Source organism: Stegostoma tigrinum, chromosome 16 (assembly GCF_030684315.1).
Source record: "Stegostoma tigrinum isolate sSteTig4 chromosome 16, sSteTig4.hap1, whole genome shotgun sequence".
In the NCBI taxonomy this organism is placed as follows: Eukaryota; Metazoa; Chordata; class Chondrichthyes; order Orectolobiformes; family Stegostomatidae; genus Stegostoma; species Stegostoma tigrinum.
Window position 1 is genome coordinate 26,201,772 of NC_081369.1, and position 27,736 is coordinate 26,229,507.

The 27,736-nt window shown below is 39.9% G+C and overlaps 1 long non-coding RNA gene across 1 annotated transcript; it reads left to right on the plus strand.

Moving 5' to 3' along the window:
* Positions 1-27,574, plus strand: LOC125459891 (uncharacterized). The gene is made up of 3 exons (XR_007249137.1): positions 1-68; positions 25,976-26,045; positions 27,471-27,574. It is a non-coding gene; the product is annotated as an uncharacterized LOC125459891 (long non-coding RNA).
* Positions 27,575-27,736: the final 162 nt, after the last annotated feature.

Genomic DNA, 27,736 nt, shown 5'->3' on the forward strand with positions numbered 1-27,736 from the left:
CCATGATCCTGTGAGAGTAAATTTTCAAGACAATGCATATTGCTGACATGTTTATGACCGGAATTATGGTAAGATATTTATTTAATGTTTTCAAATGATATAGAAATTATTCTGACATACCACATTTTGTGATCTTTTAATACATAGATTTTTATTGTTCTCTGAAATTATTTTCTTTGACCGTCAGATTTTTGACAGCTTTTGGAACAGGAAATGCAACGTTGACCTTCTTGTGTTTCAGTTTGCACTTTTAGAATATTTAAAGTTATTGATTCTCTCTTGACAGCTATGCGTGTTTTTGCCAGACTTCAAAGAGTGATAATTCAGTCAAGAACAGCAGTCCATTGCTTCAGAGAATCATATGATATGGGCAAAAAGGCTGTGCTGCCATATGAAGATTGTTTAGACATATTAGACAAATGTGCTAAATTTAATTTTACTGAGTTGTGGCCTCTTGAGTTTCTTGACCACCACTTAATGAAGCATTTCTGTTCTCATCTTTATGCATAAATTAAGATCGTAAAAATACCTTTTGTTCTCATTTAAACAATGCTCATGCACTCATGATTTTTGTTCAAATTTTCATGGGCACCAAAGAATTGAATTTTTTTTTCCTGATACATTTGGAATATCCACTTCCCCCATCCCCACCCCCCAACCCTGTGTTTCTCTTCCACAAGTCTGGTCTTTTCTGATTCTTGTATTCTTTTGGCATTGGACTTATCAATATTTCAGAGCTCGGCCCTGCATTGTTTTAAATGAGCTTCAGAAGCCTGAAGTGTAACATTCAGTTCTGTTAAGTGTTTGGCTGTTTTGTATTTATCTTCATTATCTATTCTTCTTCTATTTCCTCATGTGTAGTTTAGTATGATCAACTTGTTTTCCTTGACTCCAAAACAATAATCTTTTCAAATTGTCTGACAAGATCCATTATTTCCAAGATATCTGTGCAAACACTATATTCTTATGGATTAGTATGTCTTTTGTATAGCAAGTAACTAATTGTTACATTAACAACTGTATCCTATACACTGTGATAAACTACATATTATGTTCATCTCAGGTAGCTGGAGAATGTATAAAACCAATCAACTAATTGCAGTACAGGTGAATAACTATGTAAAATAACGCAGATAACCCGTTCTCTGTTACAGACTAAAATGAGAACTATTCAGTATACACTTCAAGATCTGTCTCATTGCCAAATCTACATTAGGCTCCCGAGCTAGATCTAACGGTTTACATTATGAAAACGATATACCCAAGGTAAAGTCATAGGTTTAAGAGCCATTCTCAATCGAGTGACACTGCATCAAGTCAAGACCCATTCTATCCACAGGGAGGAGATAAGGTGTTACAGATCCTTGTAAATATAAAACCATAACCCATCATTGGGTTATTCCTTCCTGAAACACAAGAATTCCACTCAGGAGCTAATACTTTCTGATTACCCCTCATCACGATGTGTTTTGAATTACTTATTACTTTTGTTAGCCCCTCAGCATTCGACTCTTATGTCTATCATTTTATTCAAGTCATTTAGTTTGCCTCCAGCACCACCTTATTTTTAAATTTTTGTAATTACCTCTCTGTCTCAATAAATCAGATTATAAGTCATCCCTTTGCTGATTATTCAGCTATTGACACATTACTGACCATCAAACACTTGGTGTCCTGCAGAGACTTATTATCTGACACTCCACTCACACCAGTTGTATCATCTTTTGATCTCCTTGCCCTTGATCTCTCTGCCTATCAATCCTGTGTCAGTGTGCTCTTCTCTCTTATTGTACCTGATGAAGGGGCTATGTTCTGAAATCTTGTGATTTCACATAAACCTGTTGGTCTGTAACCTGGCATTGTGTGACTTCTGACATGGTTGGAAACGATCATTGCCTGGAATTTGTGTGCCTCAAATGTAACTTTCCATTTATCAACCCTAACTTGGATGTTTTCCAAGTCTTGGTGCATTTAGACATGGACTGCTTCAGTAGTCTTTGTGGAACTAGGAACCTAAGAATACAATTCAGACCATTTCTTTAGCAGCCTCCAGAATGATGATGATTCAAGCTATTTGTGATTTCTGTAGTGCCAGTAGAGTTCTCCGATCGACAGATGGAAAGTGGTGTACAGAATGAGTGGGGATTTGGTGAACAAGGGGATGACGAAAGCCAGTTCTATTGTATAATGAAAAATTGGCAAAACAAGGTCTAAATTTCAGCTTCAATTCCAAATGCTAATTTCAAAATTAATTTGATAAACCTATAACATAGGTGTTCCTGAAAATTGAAATGCTTGTGATAACAATAAATGGTTGAGGTCAACATAACAGAAGGAATTGAAATTCATAATTCCATACCTTGAGTCATACTAATATTGATCTGCTTCATTAATTCAGGAACACAAAGTATAACACAGCTTCTGAGATCCATTGGTGAATATATTTCTAGTTACTTTTCCTGGAAACGGCAACAACAGCAGAAAGATCAGAACATGAATTGGTAGGCCATGCCTGTTCAGAAAATTCTGGACCATTGTCCTAAAGGAACTCTATTTTCATTTTGGATTTAAATTAAGAGCACAGACTTTTTAATGAATCTTTGCATCTTAAAAGTCATTGTACTCATTGTTTGAAGCATATTGTTGACTGTATGTTCATTGAACTGCAGATTTTGTTTGTAGAAGCACTCCAATTGTTTTGGCAGAGATAGGCCAGTTCTTTGATTCACGCAGGTTTTGTCCACAAAGATTTCTCCCTAAAGACAATTGTAGTACCCAATTTTTATCTGGCATTTTTTCAGTTAAATGTATGTTCTACTTTTGACAGTGTAAGCATGCGGAATACATATTAGAACATAGAACATAGAACAGTACAGCACAGAACAGGCCCTTCAGCCCACAATGTTGTGCCGACCATTGATCCTCATGTATGCACCCTCAAATTTCTGTGACCATATACATGTCCAGCAGTCTCTTAAATGACTCCAATGACCTTGCTTCCACAACTGCTGCTGGCAACGCATTCCATGCTCTCTCAACTCTCTGCGTAAAGAACCTGCCTCTGACATCCCCTCTATACTTTCCACCAACCAGCTTAAAACTATGACCCCTCATGCTAGCCATTTCTGCCCTGGGAAATAGTCTCTGGCTATCAACTCTATCTATGCCTCTCATTATCTTGTATACCTCAATTAGGTCCCCTCTCCTCCTCCTTTTCTCCAATGAAAAGAGACCGAGCTCAGTCAACCTCTCTTCATAAGATAAGCCCTCCAGTCCAGGCAGCATCCTGGTAAACCTCCTCTGAACCCTCTCCAAAGCATCCACATCTTTCCCATAATAGGGCGACCAGAACTGGACGCAGTATTCCAAGTGCGGTCTAACCAAAGTTTTATAGAGCTGCAACAAGATCTCACGACTCTTAAACTCAATCCCCCTGTTAATGAAAGCCAAAACACCATATGCTTTCTTAACAACCCTGTCCACTTGGGTGGCCATTTTAAGGGATCTATGTATCTGCACACCAAGATCCCTCTGTTCCTCCACGCTGCCAAGAATCCTATCCTTAATCCTGTACTCAGCTTTCAAATTCGACCTTCCAAAATGCATCACCTCGCATTTATCCAGGTTGAACTCCATCTGCCACCTCTCAGCCCATCTCTGCATCCTGTCAATGTCCCGCTGCAGCCTACAACAGCCCTCTACACTGTCAACGACACCTCCGACCTTTGTGTATATTGTTTTATATGCATCATATTTGTAATCTTAAAAAAATACAATTCAATAAAGCAGGACGAGACAAAAGAGTCAATAGAATGTAGCTCCCACTAAACATCCCAGAGGTCCTACTTACAACCATTTTCATCGTTCCATGCCTACTTCTTAGTCAGGTTGTCATTAGCAGTCTCCATAATGCAATCATGTGAAATATCCCTTTCATATGTTTCACGTAAACTTTCTAATTTGCCAACACTGGGACAAAATTTTCAGTAAATACTTTTTGATAACAAGATTTGGGAGGGAAACTAAGTCAATGTTGCTCATTCCGAAACTGACATTATTATTATCATCGTGAGTGTGGTGAGCACCAGTTGCCAACTTTGTGTGCTTTGTAAGGTCCATTCTTTACAATATGTTAGACCAGATTTTCTGAGGAATGGGAACTTTTTTTCTACAAAAGATAACACTCCACATTTCTGAGGGGAGATTCCATTCAGTTCTCACTCAGAAATGCAGAGCCATATGTCTATTCAAACAGTTCTTTGCGGTGCAAAAATATTGGGAATGAACAAGCCAAGCCTCCTTTTTCACAACAATCAGCTTCTGTATCCTGAAATGTGAAGGTCTGGGCAGCCACTTGGACAGTTGCTGTCAAGCCTTTAGCACATTACTTAACTATAGTATCGCTACCTCTGAGTAGAGGGTACTAGTGTGCCAGCTGGGGTGGAAGCTGGTGTGGGTTGGGTGCAAAGTGGGGAGGGGAGTAGGGTGCCATCTGGGGAGGGGTTATAGCGACAGCTGGGTGGGGTACAAGGTGGTGAAGGAGTCAGATAATCTTTAAGGTAGGCCAGGGTGTGCTGGAGAAATCACGGGGAGAGTAAGTGTTGGATCTAAGAGGGGTTCAGTCCCAGGAGCAGAAGGGGAATGGGTGGTCAGGTTTAGCAGTAGGGGTATTCATTGCCATGGAGTGCAGTGGAGGCCGGGACGTTGGATGCCTTCAAGGCAGAGATCGACAAATTCTTGATCTCAGAAGGAATCAGGGGCTGTGGGGAGAGTGAAGGGAAGTGGAGTTGAAATGCCCATCAGCCATGATTTAAATGGCGGAGAGGACTTGATGGGCCGAATGGCCTTACTTCCACTCCTATGTCTTCTGGTCTTATGGTATTCGACTGGAGGGAATGTGGGTGCTGTGAGCCAGTGGTCATATCGTGATAGGGAAAACAATGATCAGGTTTCATAGAGGAAAGCTATGATGTGGAGGGGTTAAGTCCCAGAGTGAGAATGTCTATTCTCCAGGTTGGGGGTGTTGTTGGGTGCCATGTCAAGTGATTTTGTGTCTCTGGGGACAGTGGAGAATTTGAGGTCCTGTGATGGTGTTGGGTTCTGGTGGGGTTTCGGGCCAAGGTCTTATGGGTGTAAAATATCTGCGGTGTTGTAATTTGTGGTGTCTACGCCAAGGATCTTCCTGAAATGAAGTAAAATAGTTACTGCGGAAAGGTTAATCTATTAAATATATTTCCTAACTCTTAAGTAACTATTTTACTTCATTCCATCTGAAATTTTCAATTTTTATGTAAGCTTTCAGACGGCTTTAGTTGCAAGGAATTGCCCAGTGAAGAGTCTACAACCAGTAGAAATAGTTTATTTATCCTGTCTTTTCCGTCTCATATCTAGGAGACTTCGATCAGGTCACCCCTTAACCAATGTTTTTTTTCCTGGCATTCTCTGTGTTTGTTTCAGATTTCCAGCATCCACAGTGCTTTGCTTTTAATTAATTTGTGAAGGAAATCTGATTTTAGTTAATTTAGGTCAGACAAAAATGATTAATTAATTCAGTGTTGGATCCTTGAACAACGCTTTCCAGAACCAGTTATGATCAGACACTTTGAAGACTCCAGAAGGTGATGACAGAATTAAAAGGTGAGTTTGGTCTGCCACTTTCCTGATCCTTCTCCTCAAACCCTTATTCTGTATTCGGATTTTTTTTAGTTTAAGTCTACGCATAGTTTCTTCTGAAAGTCCCATTAACATTGCATACAAATTACATTTATTCCCCCTATTTTTATTACATCTAAAATTTTGAAAAGCAGTATTAAATTTATTCCACTACTAATATAGATCTCCACTCCAATCAACAACTTAGGCAAGAACAATGAGTAATACTAAACTGCGAGCACTCTATTACTTTGATTCAATATGCAAAAACTCAACAAAACAATCTGATTTATGGAAAAGTTTTGTGTTTGAAGTGGAGATACCTTAAGTAAATATATGTAGGAAGAGAGGAAAGGGTAACAATAGTCTATTGAGTGTTATTATAGCAATGGTCAGAGAGAGAGAGCAATTCTACAAATTGCAGTAAAACAAAAGCAGATTTTTTGAACACGCCCCCAGACCCCCACACCATCATTCCACCATATAGCTAACACTCAACCCACAAGAGTCCGCACTGAGATAATACCAGAAGTGTGAATATCAAACAATTCACTTATAAAGTAAGTTTTGAAGATTACTCTGCACGCAAATAAAAGCAAATCCAGTTTCAAAGAAAATCCTCCACACTGGAAACGTTAACCCTGTTGCTCCCTTTATTACGTTCTAATTTTTCTAATCAACCTGTTCAGAGATATTATTACACACCTCTGGAGCAAGTGGAACTATCCCGATCCAGGAGTAGGGACACTGCCATAGGTGGTTACAGACCTGCTAAGTTTCTCCAGCATTTTCTGTTTTTACCCAAGACTGTGCAGACAATTGTTTCAGTCTCAGGTGTCACCTGCAGGCAGCTATTGTCAAGCTAACAAAGTGTGGAGCTGGATGAACACAGCAGGCCAAGCAGCATCTCAGGAGCACAAAAGCTGACGTTTCGGGCCTAGACCCTTCTGAAGCCAATGTCTTTGCTTGGCCTGCTGTGTTCATCCAGCTTCACACTTGGTTATCTTGGATTCTCCAGCATCTGCAGTTCCCATTATCTCTGAGCCATTGTCAAGCTCTCTAGTTTAATAATTTACCAGTGTTTGAACATCTTAAACTGCTGATACCCACTTGAGGAGAATAACGTCACTGTCAGCACAGACTCCCTAGCAAGAAGCCTGTGACATTCTCTCTCCAATCATAGTCTGACTCAATGCTAATATTCTCACAACAGAATCAGAAGTTGTCAGTTCAAACACCATTCTAAGAGTTGACAACACACATTCCAGGCTAACACGTTAGTACTGTACTCATGTAGGACTACATTGTCTGGGGTAATATCCTTCAGATGAGAACTAAACAAAGACATTGGCTGTGGACTCAAGTGAACATAACTGATTGCATGGATCATTTCAAAGGTCAACAGGGAACTCACTTTGTCTTTTGGCCATTACTCTTTTCTCAACACTACGAAGTCAGGTTAACTGATGATCTAATGAAGTGCTAGGTTGAGATCTTGCTGTACACAAATTGATCATTTTGTTTGTGCCACAAAACAATGTTTCCACTTGAAAAGCAATACTGTTTTTTAAGACTTTGCGACATTGTTTTGATCTGAAGCCTATTACATAGGTATGTATTTTTAGTGTGGAGCTGGAGAAACACAGCAGTCTAGGCAGCATCAGACTGCTGTCTGGCCTGCTGTGTTCTGAAAAAACATCAGTTTTCCTGATCCTCTGATGTTGCCTGGCCTGCTGTGTTCCTTCAGCTCCACACTATGTTTTCTCTTACTCCAGCATTGGTAGTTCTTACTATCTCTATGTATTTTTGGTGTTTTGTTTTATATTTTAGTTGATTAAAATACTATAAAAATCTTTGCAGTTTATGGTGTAACATGATATCCCATTATGAGAATGTGTTTTAATACAAAAAGTGTGGTTTAAATTGCAGTCAGTTCTAATTAAATAGTAGCTTCATTAACGTTATTAAACTAAGCTTGTCCATATAATAGCAGTATTTGCATTTATAGTGTGAAAAAAGCTCTCCTCCACCCCCGGCAGCTTTTAATGCAAAGTTGATGAGATAAAATGTAATGTGTTTGACTGTGACTTTTGAGTGATGTCAGCCATGAGGGAAAAAGTTGATTTTTTTTTCTCTCATTCATTCATGGGACTTGAGAGTCATTCGCAAGGCCAACATTTATTATATATTTCTAACATAGAACAGAGAACATAGAATACTACAGCGCAGTACAGGCCCTTCGGCCCTCGATGTTGCGCTATCCTGTGAAACCAAACTGAAGTCCATCTAACCTACACTATTCCATTATTATCCATATGTTTATCCAATGATTGAGAAGGTGGTGCTGGGATAACTTGAATTGGAAATGTGCATGATGAAGGTATTCCCACACTATTCACAGTTAGCACATTCTCTACTTCAGCCAAACAATGATGAAGGCGAGGAGATATATTTCCAAGTTGAGATAGTTTATGGATTCAAGGGAAGTGTGCAGGGTGATGGCGTTCCCATGTATCTGCTGAATGTGCCCTTAGAGGCCATGGCTTTGGAAGCAGCTGTAGAAGGAGCCTTGGTGAACTGCTACAATGTATCTTACTTATAGAATACACTGCAGCTATGGTGCACCAATATTAGAGCATGTGAATGCATTTGGTGGTGAATGGGGTGCTGATCAAGTAGAATGATTTGTACAATCATTCACCCTAGAAGAATTCACACCATCATGGTTCTGGGAGCAGGGTTACACTATTAGTCCCACTCTGCTACTCTTCGACGCACAATCCTATAATTTGATTTTCTGTTCAATTATAAATAGGATTCTGCTTTGAAAGTTACAACTGAATAATGTATCTCCATTATCCTATTAGGCAGTCCAGTCCCTTCGACACAACAGCTCAAAGAATAAATAAATGGTTCTCTCATCACAGTTCCCAGTCTTTTGACTTCTTTTACTGAAAGGGATCATTTACAGGATTTGGACTTTGTTGGCTAAACCAGCATTTATTTCCTATCTCCAATTACCACTGACAAGGTGATGGTGAGTTGCCATCTTGAAAGTGGTAGTGTTCCCCTACATTTGCTGCATTTGTACTTCTAGGCTGTAAAGGTGACAGATTTGGAAGGTGCTGTCAAAGGTTATGTGGTGCGTTGTATTGCATCTTGCATATGGTGCACATTGCTGCCAATACCCATCACTGGAGCAGGGGTGAATGTTGAAGGTGTTATATAAGGAGACAAACAAATAGGTTAGTTTGTCTTGACTGGTGTCGGGCTTTTTGAATGTTGTTAGAGCTGCACTCATCCAGGCAAGTGAGTTGCATTGTATACATTTTTCACTCCCACCTTATCTAGAGCTTTGTAGATTGTGTCCCTTTGGACGTGGTCCACCTTTGACTTCCAGATGAAGTGGAAGATTGGTCAGATGACTTCAGTGGGGCAGGCTCTGGAGATAAGCCAGACCTGTTCCACGACGGCAACATTGAGAGTGTGTCACACTTGATGACCAGGTTTTTATTCACAATGGAGAGGGAGCAATGCTTCCATCTGCCCAAATTCTTCAAACCTTGGTGATACACTCCTTCCAAGTTTTGGCACACACCCTGGCCCTTCTGAACCATATTCCCAGCGTCTTCAGGTAATCTGACCTGATGCTGAAGGAGGTAAAAGATCAGTCAACCCATTTCCCAATGAACTAAGATATAGTACAGGAGAATATTTATGGATGTTGGTTATGTGGACTTAGAGAAGGTATTTAATGAAGTCCCACATAAGAGATTATTAACTAAGGTAGAAGGCCATGGAATTGATGGAAAATTACTGACATGGCTGGGAAATTGGTAGAGTGGCGGACAATAAAGTAGGGATAATGGGTAGGTACTCAAATTGGCATGAAGTGACCAGTGGGATCCCCATAAGGATCTGTGCTAGGGCCTGAATTATTCACATTATTCATTAATGACTTTGATAATCACATTGAAAGTCCCTTATCCAAATTTTCTAATGACACAAATTTGGGGGACATTGTAGACAGTGTGGATGATAGTATAAAGTTACAAAGAGATATTGGCAGATTAGTAAATGTGTAGATATGTGGTGGATGGAGTTCAATGTAAACAAATGTGTGGTTATCCATTTTGGACTAAAAAACGGATTGATCGGAGAACTTTCTAGATGATGTGAAGTGAAACATGGTGGACATCTTAAGAGACTTGGAGGTTCAGCTGCATAAATTTTCAAAATGTTGCAAATAATCAGGAAAGCTCATAGAATTCCTGACATTATAATTAAGAAGACTGGAGTACAAGGTTGCAGGAGTTACACTGCAGGTACATAAAACCCTGGTTGGACTCTACTTGGATTACCGTGAGCAAATCTGGGAAGATAATTTAGGAAAGGTTTATTGGCCTTGAAGGAAGTGCAATCTATTTTAGAATGCTGCCTGCATTTCAGGGCTTATGTTAGGAGGAGACCTGTTAGGAGGCCTGTTTTCTCTAGAATTTAAAAGGTTAAGGAGTGATCTTATCAAACTCTTCAAAACATTAACAAGGTAGATAAAGATAGACTTTTTCCACTGGTTGAGGGTTATAGAACTGGGGCATAGTCTGAGAATTAAGGCCAAACTGTTCAAGAGAAGTGTTAGGAAGAACTCCTACATATAAAAGATAATAGATATTTGAAACATTCTTCCCCAAATGGCAGTGAATGCTCAACCAGTTATTAATTTTAAATCCAAGATAGCTGAATTTTAATTAAGCCAAGCGACAAGGAATATGGAGTAAGGCCACAGATCAGCCGTGAACTCATTGAATGATAGACCAGGCACCAGAGTCTGAATAGACTACTCCTGGCCCTATATTCCAAGTATATAATAAAATGCTTTTCCTGTCACCAACGGTGCCAGATGAGGTTGGGTCTTCGTTTCAACCCTGTTTGCCATAAACCTCTCAACCATACTCAAATATCTTGACACAGCAATACATATTCAATTCAGAATACATGACAATCTCTTCAATTTGCAAAAGGTTGAGGCTTGTAAAAAGTTTGCTGAACAGCTATTGATTGAATTCCTGTTCACAAACAACAGCAGTTGCATAGCACATACTCCAGGGAATGTTCAGTTGACTCTTGAAGGAAAAAACTTGCAACTGACAGATACTGGTCCAGTTCATCTTGTATGCTTCAAAATGGAGGGCTTTCTCTTTGGTGGTTGCTCCGCCCCAATTTCAGAACGCTTTGACTTGACAATAAATTTGAAGAAGACAGAGATCCTGTGACCATGGACTAAAAGGCAGACACTATCAATACCACACTGTTCAGCGCAGAGATTTTGTTAAACTGGGAGCATTCTCTCCAGTAACAGTATGCTGGATAACAAAATCATCAGCACCTGGTAAAAATAAGCTCGGCATTTGGCAGGCTCATTTACAGACTTTGGAAAGAGCAGAATAATGAACAAAATTTACCAGGCAATCATTCTTACATCACTTCTACCCATATGCAAAAATTGAACCACCTTCCAACATCACATAAAGCAATTAGAAACATTCCACCTTTGCTGACTGTGATCTATTTGAATACCTGGCAGAAAGATGATGCTCATCAGCGCTTATCTTTACTGAATATGGACAAGTTTTTCTGTACACATTCTTCTCCAGCCAACCACACAGAATAAATTCCATTACTTTGCTTACTATTTCAGATCACTGCCTCTATAATTAGTTCAGTTGTAATAATGAAGTGTAACAATGATGCATCAGAAATAGGCCATTCTGTCTTATGTTAATGGTATAAAATTAGAGAACAATTACTTGCACAAGTTGTGCACCACAACCTACACATAAGTAAAAGGTTAGTTTTCAGTGTCATTACTTTAAATTTAGTTTGATAGCGCTTATTCAGAGGTAATGCTAAAGAAGGAAATTTTTTGCAGTTGTTATTAATAAGATTTCAATGACTCGGCATGATATTCAATTTTCAATCATTATAGAAAAATAGTTTTAAAAAGATGTGGTGAAGTGAGTGATGGTAAATAGTTTAGCAGTTATCAAAAATTCTGTTTGAATGTTGTTGACATCACACCATACATATTATTTTCAGTTTAGCTCATTTGGCCAAATGGCTGGTTTGCAATGCAGAGTGATCCCAACAGTGTTAGCTTATTAAAGTTTTGGACTAGATTTGTAGCTCAGGTTGTGGGTGTTGAGATTGGGTGTCTTTTTGGACAAAATCCTGCGACAAGCTAAGCAGAGACAGGCACGGGAATTCCTAGAAGCCCGGTATTCCATCAATAAACACATAAAACTCAACCCCTTATACACTCCACTACGAATGAAAACCAGAAGTGATGCAATCCAGCTCAACGGACTCCAGAGTTTAAAAAACAGGCGGAAAAACACACTGACTCTTCATTGGAGGCTGCACTGATGATGTTATCCAGCAGGGTAATGAAACGTCTTTGGGACAACAAACCAACTCGGCAAGCCAGCCAACCTCAATGTGGGCTCAATTCCTACATCATAGAAAATAAAATGTGAGGCTGGATGACCACAGCAGGCCCAGCAGCATCTCAGGAGCACAAAAGCTGATGTTTCGGGCCTAGACCCTTCATCAGAGAGGGGGATGGGATGAGGGTTCTGGAATAAATAGGGAGAGAGGGGGAGGCGGACCGAAGATGGAGAGAAAAGAAGATAGGTGGAGAGGAGAGTATAGGTGGGGAGGTAGGGAGGGGATAGGTCAGTCCAGGGAAGACGAACAGGTCAAGGAGGTGGGATGAGGTTAGTAGGTAGGAGATGGAGGTGTGGCTTGGGGTGGGAGGAAGGGATGGGTGAGAGGAAGAACCGGTTAGGGAGGCAGAGACAGGTTGGACTGGTTTTGGGATGCAGTGGGTGGAGGGGAAGAGCTGGGCTGGTTGTGTGGTGCAGTGGGGGGAGGGGACAAACTGGGCTGGTTTTGGGATGCGGTGGGGGAAGGGGAGATTTTGAAGCTGGTGAAGTCCACATTGATACCATTGGGCTGCAGGGTTCCCAAGCGGAATATGAGTTGCTGTTCCTGCAACCTTCGGGTGGCATCATTGTGGCACTGCAGGGGCCCATGATGGACATGTCGTCTAAAGAATGGGAGGGGGAGTGGAAATGGTTTGCGACTGGGAGGTGCAGTTGTTTATTGCGAACCGAGTGGAGGTGTTGTGCAAAGTGGTCCCTAAGCCTCCGCTTGGTTTCCCCAATGTAGAGGAAAGCACACCGGGTACAGTGGATGCAGTATACCACATTGGCAGATGTGCAGGTGAACCTCTGCTTAATGTGGAAAGTCATCTTGGGGCCTGGGATAGGGGTGAGGGAGGAGGTGTGGGGGCAAGTGTAGCATTTCCTACGGTTGCAGGGGAAGGTGCCGGGTGTGGTGGGGTTGGAGGGCAGTGTGGAGCGAACAAGGGAGTCACGGAGAGAGTGGTCTCTCCGGAAAGCAGACAGGGGTGGGGATGGAAAAATGTCTTGGGTGGTGGGGTCGGATTGTAGATGGCGGAAGTGTCGGAGGATGATGCGTTGTATCCGGAGGTTGGTGGGGTGGTGTGTGAGAACGAGGGGGATCCTCTTTGGGCGGTTGTGGCGGGGACGGGGTGTGAGGGATGTGTTGCGGGAAATACGGGAGACGCGGTCAAGGGCTTTCTTGACCACTGTGGGGGGAAAATTGCAGTCCTTGAAGAACTTGGACATCTGGGATGTGCGGGAATGGAATGCCCCATCGTGGGAGCAGATGCGGCGGAGGTGGAGGAATTGGGAATAGGGGATGGAATTTTTGCAGGCGGGTGGGTGGGAGGAGGTGTATTCTAGGTAGCTGTGGGAGTCGGTGGGCTTGAAATGGACATCAGTTACAAGCTGGTTGCCTGAGATGGAGACTGAGAGGTCCAGGAAGGTGAGTGATGTGCTGGAGATGGCCCAGGTGAACTGAAGGTTGGGGTGGAAGGTGTTGGTGAAGCCTACATCATCTGAGATTACCATGAAGGGCCTTTCTTTTCAACCTCTCCCCTTGACTGAGGCATGGTGACCGTCAGATGAAACTGCCAGCAGTTGTCTTCCTCTGATGAGGGAGAAGCTCTATGGCCTGGTAAGACTATAGTGGCTTTACCTTTACCTGTAATGTTACTTTGTTATTACCAAATCATGAAAGAAAACCTATATTTGCCACCTTTGTCACGTAAGCTGGTATTACTAACCTAACAATGATGTAGAAAATCCTTATTGATCAAGCTTGATTTTTCCTCTCTTATCTATACAATGCATTTATTGATTGTGAGCTCATAAGATGAATGAAAGACAAAATGTCATCAGAATGAGGTAGGAGCTTCATATAATATTGAAATAGAAATGACTTAAAGTATTCGTAATGTTAGAGAAGTGCATATTTTGTATTCCATTTATGCCTTCTTTTCCATCATACAAAAACAGTGCAGCAGTACTTGTCCTTTCCTTCAAGGTACTCTGTATCTCATTAAAAATGAGCTTTCTCCCAATAGAGAAAAATGGCCTGTAGTATCTTGATGTAAAGAAGGCACTTTAGTCAGATGATGCTACTTTGGGGCATCACAAAGCGAGTGGAAAATTGAGACAACTGTTGTAATCTCTTTTAAAAAAATCATCTTGTACTCTGTCACCAAAAAGCAATGATGAGTTACGCGGCACTGTGCAGCTAATATTGAGCCAATTATGTATTACCCAGTTGCAATAAGCAATCTTAGCGGAAAATTAATGCACCAAGTCAAGTCTAGAGTCTATCACTGACCTGTAGCCTCAGAGTTTTGTTTCTGGTCTCTTTCACCCACAGTTTTGATGATTTACATTGCAGTTAACTGGTGAGACTGTGCATTTACTGCTTTTAACTAATATAGCTCTAGTCATCTAAAATGTTTATATGATGCAGTTGCTGTGGAATTTTGAAACAAAAGGGACAGACAGCTCACGCTCAATCACAATTAAGTAGGCCAAATGTAACCTCTTAGAATGCACTTCTACTTTCAGTAAATAAACATAAATTCAGACAGCCAGAACTAAATGAGGATTTGACTCATACCTTTTGTCTTGCAGTTTTATGTCACTACATGAGCTCAATTGCTGCGGGACAGCTAAATAAAATATTTATTTTTTCTTCTTGCTGGGAATATGCAGGTAGTATTAATCCATATATATTCGTAAACAACCTAAACATTTACTGACATCACAAAATAACAATATTTTAAGTCCAGCCATTAATTCTCGCTCGACAACAACAATCAGATACTTTACACTATGTTTACCAATAATTGTGTGCTTTAGATGCAAAGTACAAAATGATAATATTGTAGGAGAGATGATTTTGCAAGCATGTTCCTTAAAAGGATAATCTGTCCGTCATATCCATGCAGTTAAGTTGCTAAGTTATAGATGTTGGGTGCAAATCATCAGTCATTTGGCTCCAGTTCCAGATTGTAAGTAAGCAAGTTGTTTTGCTGTGAAAAATGGGCTTGCCCATTATGGGACAGTTGTACCTGCCAGATGGATGTGGATTTCTTGTATATGTAAATAATCACAGTAAGCTATTACCAGACTCAGTACAGATGGTAAACTGTCATAAAATATGCTAGATTTAACCAAGGACTGCAATATAATTTGAGAGCATAAGAAAGCTTTTTTACTGCATTTAGGTTGCTTAGAACCAAGCAGTCACTTAACTAAGCATGCTTAGTGGACAGATCTAACTCAAGTATCTATGGGTGCTCCATGGGGTTCGGGAGGATGGTGATCAGATGAGAGTCAAGTCTTCATAATGATGTAGTAGGACTGGTCTGGCACCTCTCTTTAACTATGAGGCCATGAAATGCCTGGAATCATTAATAAGTATGTTATCAAAATAATATATTTCCTGTTTGGACAAATCAGACAGCTGTTTTCAGTTCAAATTGTATTTTTTTTCAATGATAACAGAACTTGATCATGAAGCAGCTGAAAAGAAATATATTATCAAAAAAATACATTGAGATTTGTACATTTCCCTGAAACTATAATTGAATAATTTATTCCAGAGGAAAGTTTCAAACCAACATCACGTAAATTTATACTGAGAACAAAAAATGCAGGAAATCACAGCCAGTCAGGCAGCATCCGTGGAGAGGGAGCAAGCTAAGGTTCCGAATGTCGATAATTGTTCATCGGACTTGTACAAAAGTTTACTTTACTAACAGTGTAATATCTTTTTTGCAGCAGAGAACAGCTACAATATAGAAAGAAGCCATTCCACTTATCATGTTTATACTGGTCCTCTGAAGTAGTAGCTCACCTCATGCTATTCCTATTTCAAATAATTGCCCAATTTCCTTTTGAAAGTTGCAATTGATCCTGCCTCCAATACATCCTTTTGCAGCCCATTCCAATTGTTGACTAGTCACTGCAAAAAGACAGGTTTTCCTCATCTTGCATTGCTTCTTTTGCAAATCACCTTAAATTTGTGATCACTGGTTGTCAATTCTTCTACAAATGGAGGAACCTATCTATTCTATCCAGATCCCTTGTGATTTCGAATATACTTTTCAAATCTCCTCTCAAGCTTCTCCTCCACAGAAAACGACCACTGCCTCTCCAATCTATCTTTGGTACTGAAATTCCTCATCCCTGAAACCATTCTCATGAATCTTCTCTGTATTCTCTCTAACGCCTTCTATCCCTCTTAAAGTGTGTTGCCCAGAACTGTTTGTAATACTTCAGTTACAGTCGATTTGCTGTTTTACGTAAGTTTAATGTGACTTCCTTGCTTTGGTGCTCTATGCTCCAATTGTTTAATCATCAGGATGCCATATGCTTTATTAATTGTACTTTCAACCTGTCCTGCTACCTTCAACGATCTCTGCAAACATACATTCAGGTTCTGTCTAATCCACACCCACCTGAAAATTGTGCCCTTCCTTTTCCAATAGGTCAAATCTTTCATGCCCACCTGAAGCTTTTAGAAGAACAGGTGAGTCAACTTAATTGGGTGTAAGCAAACAAAAAGCTATTCAACAGACGGTTAATGTTTTGGTCATAGTTGGCGGATTCTTTCCATTAGATTGGTGGTCAGGAATCTCATTTGCATCTGTTGGCATCCCATGACCACTAATTAAGAAAGTGTAGGTATTTTACAAAGTGGTCACCTAGTCTGCATTTTGTCACCATAATCATAGAATCCCTTGAGTGTGGAAAAAGGCCAATCAGCCCAACAAGTCCACACTGTCCCTCCAAAGAGTTTCCCATCCAGACTCATCTCCTTACCCTATCCCTGTAACCCTGTATTTCCCATGGCTAACCATCTAATGTACACAGCCCTGGACACTACATGGCAATTTAGTATGGCCAATCTACCCAACCTGCATGTCTTTGGACTACGGGAGGAAACCGGGACACCTGATGGAAACCCATGCAGAAACAGGGAAAATGTGTAAACTCTACTTTGACAGTCGCCTGATGGTGGAAACGAACCCAGGTTCCTGGCCATGTGAGGCAGCAGTGCTAACCATTAAACCACTGTGCTGCTCCATAATTTATAGGAGATTGCAAGGAAAAAGTGGAGACAGATGCTGAAGAATGAGGACGTTGAAGAAGCCAGGACAGTAGTGAAATGAGTCAGACAGTTCCGAGCAAAGCTACTAGCAGCTGACTTGAAGGCAAAATACTCTGTATTAGTATATGTGGACAATCCGAACTATGAGCCAAATATAGCACAATGGCTCTCCTCCTCTCAAGGCTGCATATCTTAAAACTTTAAGATACTTCTCATTCAATTGCAATTTAATTTGTTTCCTTGGCACCAATAAGCTCCTGTTCAGTTTCTGGCAAAAGCATCATTGTTGAGTTATTGACAGTTACGTAGGGACTTCAATTAGTTGACACAAACTTCAGTTTGCAAGGGAAATTCAATCACAAAGATATCATGTCTAAATTTTGCTGATTGACGTCCAAAGCGCAAACAGCCAGTTTAGGATTTCACTTTCCAGAAGTGTTCCAGAATACTAGGTTAATGTTCTGGAGACAGTGGTTCAATCCCATCACGGTGGATGGTGAAATTTGAATTAAGTAAAAATCTGGAATAAAATCCAAGCCTAATGGAAATTCACAATGATTGTAAATATCCATCTAAACATTGAACGTAGAACAGTACAGGCCCTTTGGCCCGCGATGTTGTGCCGACCTATTATCCTACTAAGATCAATGTACCCTGTGTACCATTACTTTCTTCCTTTTCCCTTTCCGAGGGTCGCTTAAAATTCTCTGAAGTATCTGACTCCACTACCACTGCCGGCAACGCATTCCACACGCCCACCACTCTCTGTGTGAAGAGTCTACCTCTGCCATCTCGCCCATACTTTCCTCCAATCACCTTAAAATCATGCCCCCCCCTTAATAGCCATGTCTGGCCTGGGAAAAAGTCTCTGACTATCCACTCTACCTTTGCTTCTCATCATTTTGTAAACTTCTATCAAGTCATCTCTCTCCTTCTTCACTCCAATGAAAAAATCCCTAGGTCCCTCAACCTTTCCTCATAATACCTGCCCTCCAGTCCAGGCAGCATCCTGGTAAATCTCTCTACCCTCTCTAAAGCTTTCACATCTTTTCTATTATGCGGTGACCAGAGCTGAACACAAATAGTTCATCCAGTTCAGTAATGTTTGTAGAGAAGGAAATCTTCTATCCATACCTAGTCTGACCTACTCTGACTCCAAAACACAGCAATCTGGTTTACCCTTAACTGTCCTCTGGCAAATAGGTATGAGCAATAAGTGTTGGTCAGGCCGGCAATACCACAATCCACAAACAAATAAATTAATGAGAATACTCATTGGGGCAGAAAGCAGAGAGTAGACAGTGATGCATATCCTGATCGAGGGCAGTAGTTGAGCCAGGTTCTCTTGAGCCACCTACCTGTACTGACCTCTACAACAACCTCTGTCCAGTCTGCCTCTGTCAGGCAGGGAGACATCCTGTTGCTATCCCTCTTCTCTTCCCTCTTCTCCTGGACTGCCTTCAGGAGAACTTTTTGTGGGGCATTGCTAAAGTATAATGCTATCATTCTGGAGTATCTGACATCTCCAGCAATGATGGGCAGAGACTGAGTTAAGTTGTTGTGTTAGAGGGTGCCCAGAGTAACCAGCTGGGGGCACAAACATGCTGCCCATAAAATTTGGTGTTGTACTCTTGCCTGCATACGTCGTGAGCTGAGAAGAATATAATGACTCAAGGAAACTCAACATGCACCCAAATACCAATTGTAGCCCCTTTTTCCCATTTAGCCTCAGATATGACACTCATTGTCAATGAATTCTTGCTACCAAAATCAGGGAGAGGTAATGGCCAAGTGGCATTATTGCTGAACGTTAATCCAGAGACCCAGATAATGTTCTGGGGATCCAGGTTTGAATCCTGCCATGGCAGATGGTGGAATTTGAATTCAATAAATATATAGAATTAAAAATCTACTGATGACCGTGAATCCCTTGTCAATTGTCAGAAAAACCCATCTGATTCATTAATGTGCTTAAGGGAAGGAAAGTGCCACCCTTACCTGGTCTGGCCTACATGTGACTCCAGACCCACAGCAATGTGGTTAACCCTTAACTGCCCTTTGGGCAATTAGGGATGGGCAATAAATGCTGCCTGGCCAGTGACGCCATCATCCATGAATGAATAAAGAAAAAACAATCATTTCACACTTCTCTGTATTAAATTTAATCTGCTACTTATCCACCCATTCCACCAACCTGTCTGTCTGAGCCCTTTTAGAAATTCCAGACTTTTCTCATTGTTCAACATACTTCCAGGTTTCATATAATCTATGAATTTTGAAATTACACCAAGGTCTAGGTCATTTATATTGGGAGGAATTCTAATACAAATTGGTGGAAAACTCCACTATAAAGGTATTATGCTATTTGCTACCCAATTTCATATCCTTGTCTTAGTGCCCTTTTTATTGCATTGTAAGTCTGCTTGGTGGTGATTTATCTAAGTATTCTGGAAGACTTACATCACATCAGCTGCAATCCTCATGTCAACAATGCCTATTACATCATCTAAAAACTTAAGCAAGTTGATCATAGACATGTTCTTCCTTAGAAATTCCATGTCGGCTTTCCTGAATTAATCTACATTTGCCTAGATAGCTATTAATTTTGTTCAAAATTATCAGTTCAAAAATATTCCCCACTACCGAGGTTAAACTTGCTGAACTGTGGTTGTTGGATCTTTAAATCCTTTTTGAACAGGAGTGTAATATTTACAATTCTACAGTCTTCTGCCATAATGTCACACCTAATCTCAGGAGGATGGGAAATTTATGGCCAGTGCTTCTGTTATTTCTACTTCCCCTTCCTTCAACGTTAAGTACAGATAACTTTTGTCCATAACAAGAGGCTATGTTGAATAACTTCCCTGTTTTCTCAATCCACAGCCGAACCAAATGAGGTCTACTTTTGAGAATGGGTGTTTTAGCCCCTTGATCCTTGTGACTTTAAAGAACAGATGTGAAAGGTATTCTTTTAAGATTAAATAAAAATAAAGGACAAACTTTTATTTCTCACAACTTTCAAAGTATAATCATAACAAACACTTGGTCTTCATACTTAATAGATAACATAAGAAAACATATAAAAACATGATTTTCCAATGAGGTAACCTGTATATAAATTACTTAATGGGTGAAGGAAACAGATGCATCTTTAAATTTTCCTGAAGATGGTGGCTGAAATATTTGCAAGCTTGGAAGATTCTCTTTTTGATTCCCTGAAGGCAATGGAGGTGGAAGTTCCTGTGCATTTTTTTTTCTGTCAAAATTGTAAATGAGCTCTTGCAGCAATGATTTGTAATTCTGCAGGCAAAATAAATTTTCCAAAGCAATCAGCCCAAGCCTTTCCAATCCTTCCTCATAACTAAATCTCCATTTGAGATACTGGATCCTCCGTTTTTAATTTATTCCTTTAACAGAATGTGGACTTTTTGTGCATCCCCAACTGCCCCAAACGTAGCTCAGAGTCAACCATGTTGCTGAGGGTCTGGTCTCATTTAGGCCAAAGCATGTAAGGATGGCAGATTTTCTTTAATAAAGGATATTAATGGGCCAGATGGATTTTTATGATAATCGACAGTGGTGACATGATCATCATTACATTGTAATTTCAATGAATTCAGATTTCATCATCCACCATGGTGGAATTTGAAGATAAGTCTGAATTTCTGAATTAATAATTCAGTGACATTACCACTATGCCACCGCAAGTGTACATATCCATCTCACTTTCTGCAAATACCAAATGTTCTAATTATGCATGAAAATAAAACTGCACAGGATTGAGACGTGCTGTACTTATTGAAGAGAAATAGTGTAATGTAGAAGTGCAGAGTATTTTCTTTCTGATATTACTTCAAGTAACAGGTCGAGGTTTTAATGTGGGAACCGCATTCCATGAGCGCAACAGGTTGTCATTAAAATGCGAAGTGTGATATTTTGATGCTTTTTGTTGACAAGGGAACAAGACTGAAAGTGTAAAAGTGAAGCAATTATAGACCTACCAATCTTTAGCCATTAAGGAGCATTGGTTATTAATATTAACTATTAATCTGCCATTTTCCTAATTATGGAAACCTTAATTTTACTACTTCAGATTTCTTGATCTGTACTCTGTTCCCAAGCGAGATAATGTATAAAAGAACAACAGAGGCTCTCAGTTATGATGTAATTTGCCATAAAACTGTCCATAATATAGGCATAATATTAGATATAGTGTTAGATTTTGAATGTCATTGTGCATTTTTTGATGATAAAATAGGAGGCAGTCATGATCTATCTGAAAATCTTTGAAAAAAAAGGCCCCAGTTAATTATCCCGGTTAAACGTACATAAAATGGAGCAACAACAATGAAAGGACTGGAAGTGATTTTCTAAGGCTCTTTCCACTAAATAAAAAAACCCAATAGTATATAGGACACGTTTCTCTCTCATACATTGTACTATCTAGCATGTCTATATATGCACACTTAAGTTATATTCCAGTACATTGGTTCAATTGCAAAATATTCATTCATGTAACCCTTAAATGTCAGCCCCATCTTTCAAGAATGCTTTGTATAACTGAGCCACTATATCAAGTTGAAGCATATATACGTATACATTCGTATGTACACTTGTCACTTGGATTCTAGCCTCACTGTGTGTACTATCAGAAAGGTCCTGATGGTGTTTGGAATCATAGGTTATTTTTGCACATGTTTGCTCAATCACTTTCCAGTAAACTGTGCTGTTATTTTGCCATTTAAAACAAAGTCTTACAAAGATGATTCTTGGTCATTTTCCTTGCTCTTTTATGTTGCTACCTTGTGAGTTCCTGACCTTGTAATTTAATCCTGCAAATCAAGACCTTCTAACTACCATTACTAACAATGCTAGAGAAGCCCGATAACATATGTAATTTCCTCAAGTTTAGCATTGGAATTTCTCTTAAAGCACAAGATGCCTTTAAACACCTATTGTGTTTTCAGGGAGGTGACAATTACAAAAATGAAACATTTATAAGATTTTTCATGAGTAGCATCAAACTGACTGACAAACTATTAAAGGCTGAGCAAGACCTATTAATTTCCAAATGAAGAACTAACTTCAATCATTACCAGTTTATAAGACGATAAATTCTGTCATAATCCATTTAAGAACTGATTCACATTAAATTGTTTAACCATTTGATTCAGAAAGATGCTTATCCTATTAACTTGAATGAGCAAAATGATTTTCAGACAGTTGTGAATCAGCAAAATGTTCAGTAGGTCCCCATTATTAAACTTTGCAGAATTGAATGAAGAGAAATTTTTATAATAATAGCAATTGAAGTGACATTTACAGTATTGATAAATGATCGTTTTGGCATTTCCTAGGTTACAGATGTCAGAAATATTATAGCACATTGAAAATTGTCATAATGTAAGATGGAGTAGTTTTGCACACGCCTCTCTACTCTTCTCACTGATCAAAGAAACCTTGTTGCTGTCTTCATAATGAGGCCTGGTTGACACAAAATATTCACAAAGCATTGTAATATTGTAACATGATGATGTCTCAGTGCTCAAAGAACAGATGGGCCTCCCTGCAGGAACATACGGTTACTTTGGTAATAACTTAGGCTGTTACAAGCTCTTGAATTAATGTTGCTCCTCTGCGCTAAGACTAGGGAGACAACCGGACATGTTTGAACCTCACTATAATAATGTTTATTTTTAGTTTTTTTAATGCATATTTAGGTTTTGTATGTTATAATGTAACATGGACATTTTGATTATATGGGCTTTGTATATTGTTATATCCTGACAGCTCATTAGCTCCCCCCTTAATATGGTTCCTGACATACATTATGTGTCTTCCTCACTCAAAACGTACCAGGCAGAAACACTTAATATCTAGGCCTCCGACTCAGAAAATCTTACACCTGATTCAATATATTAAGAGACAGACTTGACCAATCAGTTTTGCTTTCGCAACAAGACATTAAGGTGTGCCTTTGTGGATCTGTAATATTATCTTGGGCATCCAAGTCCAGCAGGCCAGTAGATGCTGGGGGCAGAAATACACCTCACTCCATCACACTCTAGTCAATGATGCTGAGTGCGAGTGGTCAAGTGACAGGTGGATGAGGGGCTTTGACCTCACTGTAGGTGCCCCTGCCTCACAAGAATTCACAAAGGAGCCAGTGGACATCCAAATAAGGGAGGAACCAGCGACAGGCCCCTCTGAAGTCTCCTATCAGGAAACTGCAGTGATGACGAGAATTTCCACTTCCGCACTGTCTGCCACACTCAGCCCAGTGGAAGTTCAAGCCAAGGAGATTGTACCTGCCTCTAGGCAGATGCATGCAGAATGTCTGGCCCCCTGTAGTCACAATGGCTCCTAGGGTCACCTAATCAAGACTCCAAGGCCAACAAGTTCCACTGCATGATAAGCTCCCTCCACCCCAACTTCAAACCCCTGATCTACAACAAAACATTGTACAGAATCATAGAATTGAACCCATGTTCCTGGCACTGTGAGGCAGAAATCCTAACCACTTAGCCACCTTGTCGCACCAATGGAAGGAGGGAAAGACAGAAAAAAACCTTCTGAGAGCATTTAGATGCTATCTCATTGCTAATATATTGTCACATTTCTAAATGTATGTTCATTTTTCATCATTAGCTGTATGAGTGCATGTCTGTCCAGCAGCAAGTACAAGACTGCAGGTGTGGAGCTTAGCACAATGGACCAAATTGGAATTATAGCCCCAGTAATAACTGGCCAAAAGCCTGACCTGTATCTTTGTAACTCTTTGCGATTCCCTGGACTGGTTGTACCAGAACCACAAGGTTGACCATGACCGACTCAATGGATTGTAGAGGGATAGATCCCTGAACCTGCACAGCTCAAGCGCCCAGGACTGACATTAGAGGCACACTGTGCTGGGCCTCGTCGCTGAAGAGTGTCTCCCTTGACTTGACTGAGGACTCCCCTCAGACTTTGAGGAATAGTTGTTTGGTAAATGTTCATGCTGTGTGTTTGCAGCATACAGCTGACACATGGCATCGAAGTGTAATTGACAAAGCACATTCCCACACTATTGACTAATCACTACTGTCAAGCAGGGCAAGCTGCCTGACTTTATGCCTATGCTAAACAATAAGGTAAGTCAGAAGAACTTTGAGCTTATAAGCTCTGGTTAAGGGAACAAAGCATGAAAAGTCAAGGTCAAGATACTGTTGATATCCAAGAAAGTACAAAGTAAGTCAGAAGTAAGAGGGCAAGCAAACAGCCTGATGTGCACCCTGATCCAAACCATGAGATGAATTGAAGTGGAGAACCATGTTACAAGTGGATCAGAGACATACCAATAATGTGTGGTGAGGCTGGTATGTATCAGATGCAAAGCTCCATGCCTGGGAGAAACACATGTGTTCACTGCACATGGAACGTGTCATGAGCTATTGGTGACAGGTGTAGAGGAGGAAATGGTGAGCTGGTGTCACCACATACTTATACGGACATTCCTGTCAGGAATTGTCGCCATCTCTCTGGTGGAAGGAGAATAGAACACAACATATTAATGAAATAAGATTAGATAATAATGTAATGAAAATGCATACAAATAGGCTTCTAGCCACTCAAAAACAAGAATCTTGCCTCGCTTATCAATACCTGGTTGGAAAATGGGACTTATTGCCCTCAACATCAAAAACTCCTTGGTGGCCACCTCACACAATTCATCCAACTTTCTCGCCAATACACATATTATTCAGGAAATGGGAAGGTTCTGCCCATAAAATTTGAAAGTGATGCTCCTTGAAGAAAGTTAGGAAACAATACAGTAGTTCTCATGTGATTAGTGGCTTACCAAACACAAGGTAATATTTTATAGAAACCAAAAGAACTGCAGATGTGGTAAATCAGGAACAAAACAAAGTTGCTGGAAAAGCTCAGCAGGTCTGGCAGCATCTGTGAAGCAAAACTCAGAGTTAATGTTTCACGACCGGTGACCCTTCCTCAGAACTGCTCTAAGGAAGTGTCACTGGGCCCGAAACGTTAACCTTGTTTTCTCCTTCACAGATGCTGCCAGACCTGCTGAGCTTTTCCAGCAACTTTGTTTTTATACAAGTAAATATTTTACTGAGTTTGATGTGGAATCTGATCATAATACAGAATAATTTCATCCCATAAAATTGATAAAGGAAACCTTTCACAAATCATTAAACAAGTTAAAACTGGTTGAAAATATATTGCTGTTAATGGAAGACCTTGTATTTAGATCAGATACAAAAGATCATTGAGCTTCCAGAATTTAAAACTGATGACAGGATAGTGAAAGTTGCAGTTCTACTTTGTACTTCATTCAGAACTTAATAATGGATCCAATTTCTTTTGATTTTCTGGTGGCTTATATGAGTCAGGCCTTGAGGGCACATCTGTGCAACGATAGAGATAAAATGCAATATTTTCACAAGCTGTCACTATTCACCCACAAATAGAGAGCAAAAAATAAAATCTGAATTCCCATCAATTGCTCTGATATCCTATTCACTTATTAATTACACACTTTACTTTCGTCAGATCTTAAATATTTGTTAGAATAATGGATCGCAGAGAGTGAGTTACAAGGCTATAATTTAATTAAAGGGTTCAAATGATGTCAATTGTCACAAGGGGGAAGCTTGAAGACTTTAGGAAATAACATTTGAATCCAGGGATGTGATTATCTTCCTAAAATTATTCACTATGTGTTGTAAATAACATATTGTACATTTTTTTTTGTTAATGACAGGTCCATTGTACTTTGCCAAGATCTATGTGAAAAGATGTACCATGTAATATTGTGTGGCTCTACCAAGAAGGTAAAGTGCCCCTTTCTTCATCGATAGTAGTTGATTTGACCAGGCCACATGAAGCATTACTGGGCCTTCCTCTCCTCAACCAAAACTGCACATTATCCCAGGACTATCCTAGTAGCAAACATAATCCGTGATTTATCTTCCACATAACATAATGTCTTCTTAAGCCATTCTACCTTGCCTCCTCCAACAAAGGTGGTGTAATACAAGACAGATAAAAAATAAAATTTAATGCAGAGAATTATGAAATGATTAATTTTAGTAAGAAATACAAAGATAGATAATATAATCTTACCCAGAGAATCACCTGCAATCGGTCTCTTTTTGCTCCCTCACCATTACATCTGGAAATACCCAGAGTGTCTACTCGTAAACATCTCCCAGTTTTGTATCAATGCACAGCCTCTCAGTGGCACATCCATAAGCACAGGTGCCACATGTATGCTGACAGCACTCCATCTCTCTTGACTCCTCTGCTGCTACTGATTTTTCATCCTGTTTGTCTGCCATTCAGGATAGAAGGAGCAGAAACTTCCTGTAGCAAGTTCTTTGGCTCTTGCCATAAACTCTTAATCATCAATTCCGTATTCTCCCTGGTAACAGTCTAATTCTGAACCAGACTATTCATATTGTAGGTGTTAAATTTAACACAAGGATGGGCTTCTGATCATATGTATATTCCATCTTCAAGACAACCCTTTGTACTTCTATGACATAGCTTGAAACCAACCTTACTGCAGATTTTTTGCTGCTGAAACTCCTCAGCCATGACTTTGTATCAATAGTCTAGTAATGCTTCAATTTTTAACTTGTCATTTTTATTTTATGATGTCCCATAATCTCTTACCTCCTCCCTATGTAATCTCTATAGTGTTGCAGCCACTTGCAATCTCTGCACAATCCCAATCCTGATCTCTTGGGCATTTTAAATGATCCACCATTGGTGTATATGCCATCAGTTTGCCAGTACCTTAAGCTCTTGAATTTCCGCCCTAAACTTCTTTAAGCCTACCTTTCTTTTCACTGTATAAGACTCCCTAAATCCTATTCCTTTTAAATTGATATTCTTTTGTCCAAGCTATTGATCATCAACTCTGATATCTCATATGTGGTTTGGTATGAAATCTTTGGTTGGTGATTATTTCTGTGAAGGTCATTCCAGCTTCAATGTCAAAGTTTTATAATGTTGAATTTACCCTATAAATAGAAATTATTGTTGATGCATTAAGGGCTAAAGAGACCAAAGTATAAAGCAGAACAAATGAGATTGATAAACATAATTTTGGTCTCAGCCTCTGATATCCCATAGCACATGGCTCTAGAAGTAGCACGTGATTTTAATTTATTCAAAACCCATTCAATTAACAATGGCAATGAATTGAGTTCTTAGTGTCACCATTGCTCACTTCACTGGCATATTCCCAACAGGAATGAAGAAACAACCAAGAACAAGATGCTCAGGTCATCATTTTTGATAGCCTTGAAGGAGGAGTGTTGGGGAGGAGCTGAAAGAACTCTATGAAAAAGTGCCGTCACTATCTTTTACATCAACCTGAACCTACAGACAGAGACATAGTTTGATGTCACATCTGAAAGGAAGCATATCCAACACAATCGCATATCCTCAATACTACACAGAAAAGTTAATTTCAAGAGTGGGGCCTTGACTGGGAATTGGTTTGGAATCATTGACC